The following is a 10,109-nucleotide window of genomic DNA, read 5'->3' as shown; positions in this document are numbered from 1 at the left end:
TTTCATAGGTATTTTTTATCATATAAATTAGAAAGTTGAAAACTCTTCGTCAAGTGTCCAGTTAACGACCCAAGGGAGTTAAAGAGAGGATTGTCATACAATTAAGGGAATACCAACTATGTTACCTGAAGTTAACTATTTAATTTCTTGTAATATATAAATTTACGTTTAAAATATATAGGTTAACAATCTATTATCATCTCAGTACGGTTTGTATGACGTTTTTCAACTAGATAGTATGTATTGCATGCTCTTTGGAAACCTGCCATATTTCAATTGTATTGTAACAACTTGATTAATTGGCTACCTTGTTACTTTGTGTGTCATTACAAAGTTTCTATATGGAATTGATACCTTTTCATTCGCACGTAATTGAGAAATTTTTCAAATGAGAACCATACTTGTAATTAATGAAATTATCGTGTTGAAGAGGAAACGGTTGAGAAGGTATACGGCAATAAAAAAAAATTTTTGTGCTGTCCATTAATTTTTTTGTAGATAAATTTAATGTCAGTCGAATTCCTAGTGATTATTACCACTGTACGATGTTTGACATTTACCTCAGCATTCTTTTGAATGTTATTTTTGCGTTCTGATTACGTTCAAATTACCTGACCTGCTCATAATCAGAACAATCATCTATATATGTTTATATGAGAAGGCGGTTGAAGCAACGGAAAGTGTAAAAGGGTAAATGATGATCAGGATATTTAAATGTGTTGGGAAATAAAACTTCTTCGTTTTTCTTTGAAACACGAAAACAATTTTTAATTCTGTGCTTATCAGCTGTACGATGTCCCAAGATAAAACCTTCAAACTTTTACGTATTTCGCCTTGACAGCGTCTGAATAATTCAATCTGATCTTCGTTTTATTTCATTCAGTCACTGCAAAAAAGATTCAAACAATACAAAAATAGAAATTATATAAATACTGAAATGTTCGATAAAAAATATAGTATTATTTGTGTAAGGTTTTCCATATTGGCTTAGTTATTGGTACGAGGGTAGCCATATTGGACTTTGACTGAATCCTTACGCAATTATACCTTTATTGACCTAATTAGTCCAATACGTCAAATTGGCCTAGGCCGATATGACGTATTTGACGGCTAAATCCTGTATTGGTGCACTTTTGTATTTTGTATTGCATCGGCAGTTTGGGTCATATTTAGGCTTATACTCGAACTTAGTCAATAATTTGTCATGTTATTCGAGTCACGATAAGTCTGACTACTGGGTTGTGATATACTCTCAGGTCCCTGGATTACATTCTTTTGATTGCCGCTATAACCTTGGTTCCTTAATTATTCTCTCAAATAGAGTCTCAAGTCCACCAGAAGAGAGATCGGGCTAAATTTAAATATACAAATCAAACAAACTTTGTAAACTGCCGTATGCTGCAAACGTGTTTTAATCAGTTTTATTCCATCTGCAACACTTAAACAAAATACAAGGACCTTGGATGATATCTAAGCTGCAATACCTGTATTAGATTGTGATCATAAAATGTTGGTGTCTCCGAAATTCTACAAAAATCTTTTTTTTTTAAATTTTTATTACTATCATCATTATTTATTTTATTTTTATTTATGTACCAAAATAATATGGAACATCTTGTCTTTTTTTCTTGATTCTGAAGTCAAATTAAACTCCACAACATGTTTCACCCACTGCATGATTATTGCAGAGACTGATACTTAATTTTTTATCATACATCAGCTCTTTCTTGTTGACAATGCAACCGTGATCCGAAGTAAAGCATAAGGTAATGGAGATTCATCTTTAATTACGTTGTGGTATTTATTACGTTGCTTGATAAGAATCTAAAGTTATATCTTATCATAATATACACACCCTCCTCTCCATTGTAAAAAATCCAGAAAAAGTCCGTGAAAATTACGGTTAGCCCGGGAAAATTTGAAAATCCTTATTCGTGCCATTCCGCATTGCCTGATTAGTAGGTCATCCTGTCCGAAAGTAGAATAGAGTGTTGTTACATGCTACATGCTCTAAGTGCATTAATGTAATAAGTTTTACGTCAAATAAAAATGCTTGGTTATCCAAAATGTATTATTTTTTGTACGATAGATACTCTGTATATATGTATTCAATTCTACGCTTCATTGGTTTCGGTGCAATAGACCCTTCACTGCTAAGTGGGTTAGCATGCGTGACATGTACTTCAGCGAGGTAGGGCTTGGTTAGAACGAATTTTTATCACGGAAATTTATATTGAGCATGCTCTATGCTCGTCGACTATCCCACATGGAATGGTTTGTTGGGGAGAAACAATACCAAAAGTAAAAATGTTTCAATAAGGAAGAGACGACTTAAGAAAGTAGACCAAAGGTAAGGGACATCACTCTTACAAATCATTGGAACATTTGTGTAAAGCATTTTACATCAATCTCATCTAACTATCAAAGTAACTTCGATTTATTTCATTCTACTTTAAATGAAAGCTTGATAGTCTTTGATGAAATTGAATATGATGCAAACATATCACTGATTTCAAGAGTAATGTCCCTTACTTTGGTCTACCTCCTTAAAAATATAAACTGTTCTTTCCAGGAAATATCATTTCGATTTTGTGAAACAAACAATATTTATGTTCACCTGTCAAAGCGTTACTACACGAAGTACTTGTTAAGTATCTTAAATATATAGCCAAAACAAAACTTGTTTTGGATCACCAAGTTATATTTCTTTCAAGGAATAATGACGGCGATCTTGTGTGCTCTGATATCCCTGCAATGCAGATTCCTGACTATTTGATCATAAATTGTTGTTTTTATTGTTTTCTTGACACGATACACAATGGAAAACATTTACGTTGTTTTACATATTAAATAAAAGGCAGATAGAACCTTTATTTAATTTTACCCAAATTTATTCGTTAGTTGCACTCTGTATGCATTATCAGGGAAACATTTCTAATTTATTTAATGTACACTCTGCCTTAAAACCCGGCAAGGGGTGATTCATCAAGTCCCAAGATAATCAATGAAACTGTTCAAACACATTTGTTACGTCCTAAAACAATTATTCCTATATTTCGTGAAAAAAGACTTGTTAAAGTGTTAAAATTTTGGCGGTAAATTCTTCTAAGGCAGAGCTGTACTTAATTAAAAAAAGAACTGATACATTGTACACTCTTCTACGTTTAACTTGTATGCTCTTACATCTCAAAGGCTAAGATAACATGCAATTCGCATGTGCATGTAATATGCGCCAATGGGCACTAACGTCAATTATACACGTACACAATAAAATCTAAAGGTGAAAATATGCACTTTTGTATTTTAGTATACATGTAATCAGTACATGAACAGCATGATTACTTCTGTGTGTATAGCCTTTCTTTTACTTTCGGATCTTTCTGTTGGTAATGAAAGAAGATGTGATACCCCAGGTTCTTTTTGCCACCAAGGATATGGGCTTGCTAACTTACATCCTTTTAGACGATTCATAAATCCAAACGGTAAGGTGTATTGATTTTTTTTACTGTTATGAATGACTTCTAATTTTGATCTGAGGTTTAAATCATCTCATTTTTATATAGTCGATAAAACTGAAAGTACAGTTTAACATTCTGACCTGTAGATTTTGTTTTTGACCAGAGTTTAGTTGACCCAAACTCGTGATACATTTAACTAGGTATGAAGCGAATTAAAATGTCTGTTAATATAAGGTGTTGATTATACTTCTCGCTAAATGACCATGGTATTCGTGCATCTTTTCGTCCACAGCTCGGTCCGTCCTCAACTTTTTGTTTTTTCAACTTCATTTCACAGCCAATTAATATTTTGACAGAAGCTTCAAATGGGTATCCGATATCGTGGTATTCGACTTAGAAGCCACATATACTTTCTGATTGATGACTTTATTTTGACCACATGGTTACTCTTAGTTGTAGGGAGCTTTTTTATATAGTTTTAGGACTCTGTTAAAGCCGATTGTACTATAGTCTTATAGACAAAGGTAATTAATAGACCAAATATGGTTATTGTTTTGGTATATTTTACCGACAGCTCGGTAAACCACAACCAAAGTCTCTGTCTCACATAGTTTATCTTTATGTAGCTTATTATAGGTAAACCTGTAAAAATAAGGCGTTTTCAAGTCATTTTATAACAAGTAAATTGTATTTTGAATCTGTGTAAAACGAACACATCTGACCGAAAATTGGCGCTAATAAACGGGTATGGAGTCTGTTAAGTTGACAAAAAGCTTTAAAATGTATCATCAAAGTGAAAAAAATAATTTCAATTTAATTTGTTGAGTATTAATGACAGAGATAAAATCCTTGTAAATAGTTCATTTTGAGATTCCCCTTTTCTCCATCTAACGTCCTGTAAAATTCTTTGACATGTAAATCACAAATATTTGACACGCACATACGTAACTGGAAATTCTTTCATATCCCCCTTTTTGTGGTCCAATGAATATTACGTGATGCTTAATTCATCTCTTTTATTGAAATTACATCACGAATTTCGTTCCAGACTAGTTCACAGAATTGATTATAATTAATCTTCATTAATTAGTTTTAATAATTTTCTTTTAATAGCACCATTTCATATCGAATTCAAAATTGTGTTGCACATAAAAAAGATTATTCCCTGTAAGGATATGTCTTTGTTCTTATTTCTAACCATTCCTTTAAGAAATTTGAAGTCTTTTTTTATTTTGGAAAGTTTTTGTAAAAATATATTGATTATTGTAGGTTTGTTTTAGTTTGACCTGTTATACTAGACGGCATTCTGTTCAGACTGATCTTGATTTTGAGTGCACTAGAGAACATTTATCAAACGGCGATTGTTCATAGATGTTTACAAAGAAAGCAACTCGAAAAAATAAATGATTTATTATTTTGATCCTTTCAATTAAACTTTTTAAGTAAACACATTTAAATTTGCCATGTACCAAGATTCATAAATACTCTATTCGCTACACTGCTCCATCGGATCAAATTGATACAGGAAAGATATATAAACGTATAGAAAGGAAAGTGTAGCGAATAGAGTCGTCACATTCTGAGACGTTTGTATAATATTGATTTGTTGTAACATGCATCATTAATTTGATCCTCTATCCTACATAATAACATCTAAAATGAACTGTCCCGTACTACCATGCATCGTGTACTAAGTTACAGCCCTAGATTAATCCTACGAGGCGGAATGACCCGGCCAGCGAAAGCTATATTTTTTATATAGCCTAGTTGGCCGAGTGGTCTAGGGCGCTGGACTTCATGCAGGCGGTGTTGCCATAGATGTCACAGCGGTACGAGTTCGAGTCCCGCAGAGGGAACGACCAAACATTTGCATCGCAAATTTGACAGTTGTAACATCGTTGGGAATTTTTCAGACCTTTCTATACGTTTATATATCTTTCCTGTATCAATTTGACCCGATGGAGCAGTGTAGCGAATAGAGTTGTCACATTCTGAGACGTTTATATATATATATATATATAGATAGATAGATATATATATAACACTACTTTAAAAGTTATTCATTTCAATTGTAGGTCTTTTACATGATATATGTTCAGTTTTATTTTTTAAGGTCAATGATCTGTTTAAAACTGTATACTTGTCTGCAATTAATTTATCGGTGTAAATTTACATCCAGTTAATTTAACTTTAACAGGTGTGACTAAGATATACAGTGCCCACACATGGAAAGCATTCACAACATATGCATGCAAAAAGACAAATTAAATTATTAAGCCTGTAATACCTTTCTTTTCAGTTCAATGCAGCTTTTGCAAGAGGATTTGTGACTGTACATGTATGTGCAGAGTTTGTACAACATTTGTTTGCACAAAACAGGGGTCGACTCTATGCGCATGTTGATTATGATGACATTCCGCCATAATATATATTCTGAAATTATCCAAATATGAGTAAAGTGAAATTCATGTTCCACAGTCTTTCGATTTTGTTGTACATGTACATGTGATTGTGTCTGTCTTTTTTTAACTTAAACGATAATAAATTTCTTTTTTAAGCTTTTATTGTGTACTTTTTTAATTACTCATAGAAAATAAAAGAAATAAACTATAACTGTGATATGAAAGTTCACATTATTGAATAAAGACTTTTGATGCTCAATTATACTTAGCCGTATGCGCGAACACATTGAAAACTAATTTAAAAAAAAAACAACTGTCAGAAGAAAAAATACATAGAAAAAAAAACTATTCAATTAAACAAAGATCAAACATATCATATATAGATACGAACCTGTAAATCGCTATCCTCTTAAACGAAGTCTGAGGTTTATCTTATTTCTAACAGTTATCGTGATCTTTCATCCTTTTCATACACTTGTCATACCGGTACACCTAATCCAATCATTCTTTTCATACACTTACCATAGCGGTACACCTTGTCCATGCTCCCAGAGTTGTTTATTTACTTTTTTCTTTGTACATGCTGTTCTTGTTACTTCTTTGATATGCATATCTGTGTGTGTGTGTGTGTGTGTGTGTGTGTGTGTGTGTGTGTGTGTGTGTGTGTGTTTCCCTGTCTAGTTTTGATCCCAGGATTGCATTCTTTTGATTTTTTCTCGAATTTTAGTCCCCTTGATTACTCTTCCAGAAAACTGTTATATAGTAAAAGTGTTATCATCACTTCAACTGACACAACTTTTTTTGGTAATTCGTACATTTAAGGGTCACCATTTTTACTTTTTGTAAAATATGGGGTCGATTTCACCATAAATTTCCTCTGACGGCAGATAACTCTATGCGTCTAAACATTAAGACAAATCATGCTCAAGATATAAAAATCTTACAATGTTATACGTAAAGTTTAATCATACACTGACTTGAAGTATAATAAGAAAAAGAAAGAATACTGAACCGAAAAGTCAAACGTGGGGACATCATATTATATAAAAACGGCCTTGAATCCATTACAAATTAAGATTTAGGAAAACTGGAAAGTTACCAAAGAGTTGTTGCCACATCATGATTAAAAATGAAAACAAAGGCAATCTTTTAATTTGTGGTAAGTTGAAGAACTCGAAATCACAAATTAGGACTGGAAAATCAAAATTGTTCATAATCCCCTATTCTACATCTCCTTAGTACCAATCATATGAAATTCAAACGCTGCCGATGACAGAGGAGATTCGTGTTGAAAACAAAACAGAGAACACAAGATGTTTTTCTTTTATTTGCATGCACCACATTTCTAAAGAAACAACAGTCCTTTACTGTAATCAATGGAAGAGGTCATTCATATGGTGGATAAGGTAAAACTGATATTTTCAGGGTCTATTGCGATTAACGATAGTCCATTTGTAATCAGATGTGTTTTTAAAATAACCATACATTCATCCCCTACATAAACTAACTAAATCAAAAAACAACTCTTCAGAAGTATAAATGTCATGTATCAAGTCACCGAAACTAGGATTGTTATAAATATATGGCGAAAACTGCGATCAAAGGATCTAGTTAAACGATGTTCTTTCTTTGGATAAGGATCAGCTATAAAATCAGCCTTATAAGAGTGTAGGAAAGGTCAGGAAGTAGAGGAGCAAATTTTTGTCCCACTGGAATACAAAAAGAAATCGAATAGAAATCTATAAAGTTTCAATCTCAAAGAGCAACAACTGAATGACAAACCAAGACTGTGAAGCCTAAAAGATAAGTGCTTTGAATTATTATTATATAATGTTTATCGGTATAATGATATTGAAACTTTTTTTCATTTCTTGACTTCACTTTCATATTTAATATTTTTGCCTTTCCATACAAAATCATACAAAATATTGTTTTCTAGTTTTTTAAATATAAAAAAATGTTGCTAAAACGTTTTTACTGGAAAAAATATGCTGACAAATTATCTGTTATCTAGATTATTTCGGAGTTTACCATGGAAACAAAACAACATCCTAATATTCGTCGTTTAAGTAAATATACCTGTATTAACTTCTATTTAATCATAATTTCAAAGAAATTCTTTTGTGTTATCTCATGATAACATTTTAGGAACATCATATGTATGAAAACTGTACAAGATAGAAGTGTTAAGTGTCAGTCTCTGTAAGAATCAGACAGTGGCTGAAACATGGTATGAACAAAAACCATCATTTTGATAGTGTAAATTGATCATTTGCACTATCAAAATCAGAGAAAAAAACAATATTTTCCATATTATGGTCGTGCATTGAGTTACAATTTCAATGAAATGCATTGAAAATGAACATTTCAACTCCAACATTCTATTGAAAAACTTTCTCAGCAAAGCCAGTGTTGCAGAGATCAAATAATGGTCTTTTCAAACAAAGAAAGCAACCTTGAGTGGTATAACATTGTCAGATCGGTGGGGTTTTGACATGCATGTTTCTGGTTTTTCCCATTTTGCCTGATTCTAAGAAACACTTACACTAAAGGATGTATGTCCAAGTATGTATAGTTCTACAGTAAGATGATAAAACGATATGTATGATTAGTTTGGTTTGTGAAGGCTATGTTTCATAAAAATAATAAGCAAGATGTTAGCAGAAGAATAATCTCCCTAATAGCATATAAGTTTTAAGCATTTATTACAGTGAAGCTGTCGTCGTTCTACATTTAAGAATTGAATGCTTCATATTTATGTTTCATAGGCGCGTAAAAACGTTGACCGTAGCACATATTCAATAAAAAGCACTAGCGCTTCATCTTCTAAATGTGCGACTGGTCAACTCCTTTACACGCCTATGGAACATTAAAATGAAACATATAAGTCTTATAATTTCATTGTATACGTTTCTCTTATTATATGCTCCTATACAATGAAAATATGCAATACACAGTATCAGTAGTTGACTTAATTGTCGGCTTGACCTATATACAAAGTTAAAAATGTGTTAGAAGATGTGTTTCAATGACTCATGAAACATCAAGTGCAAAGCTGAATATAAAATGAGATTTGCGTACTATAATTATAAGTTCAGTAAATGTAATTATATATGAATATAATTTATGCTTATGATTTTTGGTAGTCAATGAAAGAAAAAATCGTTTCTGAGAGTTCTTTAAAATTCTTCGTTTTTATATGCAGTAAAACGATCTAAATTGTTTATTGTATCAATGGCATATTTAGTAATAAAATGTTTCTGTCCACTTTTGTGCCAATCCAAATGAAACCAAACGACTACGTTGAAAATTAGAAGCCTGGACCAAGTTCACCGGTGCGTCCTCTCCTCTTCAGAAACGCCCGCTGATAAATTATCAATTCTGGGGTAGAAGAAAGAGGGCAGAACAAATTATGGTAAACTTATTCTAAATATTGACACACCTATTATTGACCCAGAGTAAAACGATCTGTTTGATATGAATTATTGTATTGAACACAAACTTTAGGGCAAAGTCCACAGAAAAAACATTTTTCATGGTCAAAAGGTATTTATTTCATGTATAAAATGTAGTTTGTGTCAATTTCAGCACATGACAATTTCTACCTTCACCGATTTTTTGCAATCATAACATAAGTCTTAGGGAAGACATATAATTACCATTTAACTTTTATGTATTCTTTTTCATGAATTATTTGTTAGTTCTAAACATATGTTTTTCATATGTCTTTTACGGTTGTCTTCAACATATGAGATACATCTGTTTAATCGACAAAAATAATGCAATTAACGATGTGTATAATGATATAGATTTTATTTTTTTCCAGTCATCTCAAATGCAGCATTGGTGTGTTGGGAATACCAACAAAAATGTTTTTACAATCAATTTTAGTGTAACTTAGTCTTACATCTTTCCGAGAATATGAGTGTGTACAGGTAACATACAATAGCGAAATTATCAATATTTGTCCATGTGCATGTTTTCAGAAATGCAATTCCGGTATTAATCTTATTAACGCAATCGGAAGCTCATCTGTAGTTGTCGACGTTGGCAATGACATATCAAGCAGTTACATAGCATACCACGTCATTAATAGAAATAGCAGTTTACAAAAATCATTGTCAGACGTTAACTAAACATTTATTACAGTTTGTTATTAAGTAGCAGTCTTTGTTAGAATCATGCAAATTCTGTCAATTGTGATACACTTAAAAAAAGACTGCATATTTCTTAGTTTTGTTATAAAGTT

The 10,109-nt window shown here is 32.0% G+C and overlaps 1 long non-coding RNA gene across 1 annotated transcript; it reads left to right on the top strand.

The window, feature by feature from the left end:
- Positions 1–3,252: 3,252 nt before the first annotated feature.
- LOC148602024 (uncharacterized) lies at positions 3,253–6,020 on the top strand. The gene is made up of 2 exons (XR_015917189.1): positions 3,253–3,482; positions 5,758–6,020. It is a non-coding gene; the product is annotated as an uncharacterized LOC148602024 (long non-coding RNA).
- The last annotated feature ends 4,089 nt before the right edge of the window (positions 6,021–10,109 follow it).

The sequence above is a fragment of the Perna viridis genome, chromosome 12 (assembly GCF_037379345.1).
Source record: "Perna viridis isolate PV_CMFRI_1.1 ecotype Kerala chromosome 12, ASM3737934v1, whole genome shotgun sequence".
Classification (NCBI taxonomy): domain Eukaryota; kingdom Metazoa; phylum Mollusca; class Bivalvia; order Mytilida; family Mytilidae; genus Perna; species Perna viridis.
Note: the sequence above shows the minus strand (reverse complement) of the source record. Positions and strands in the feature narration are given on the sequence as shown.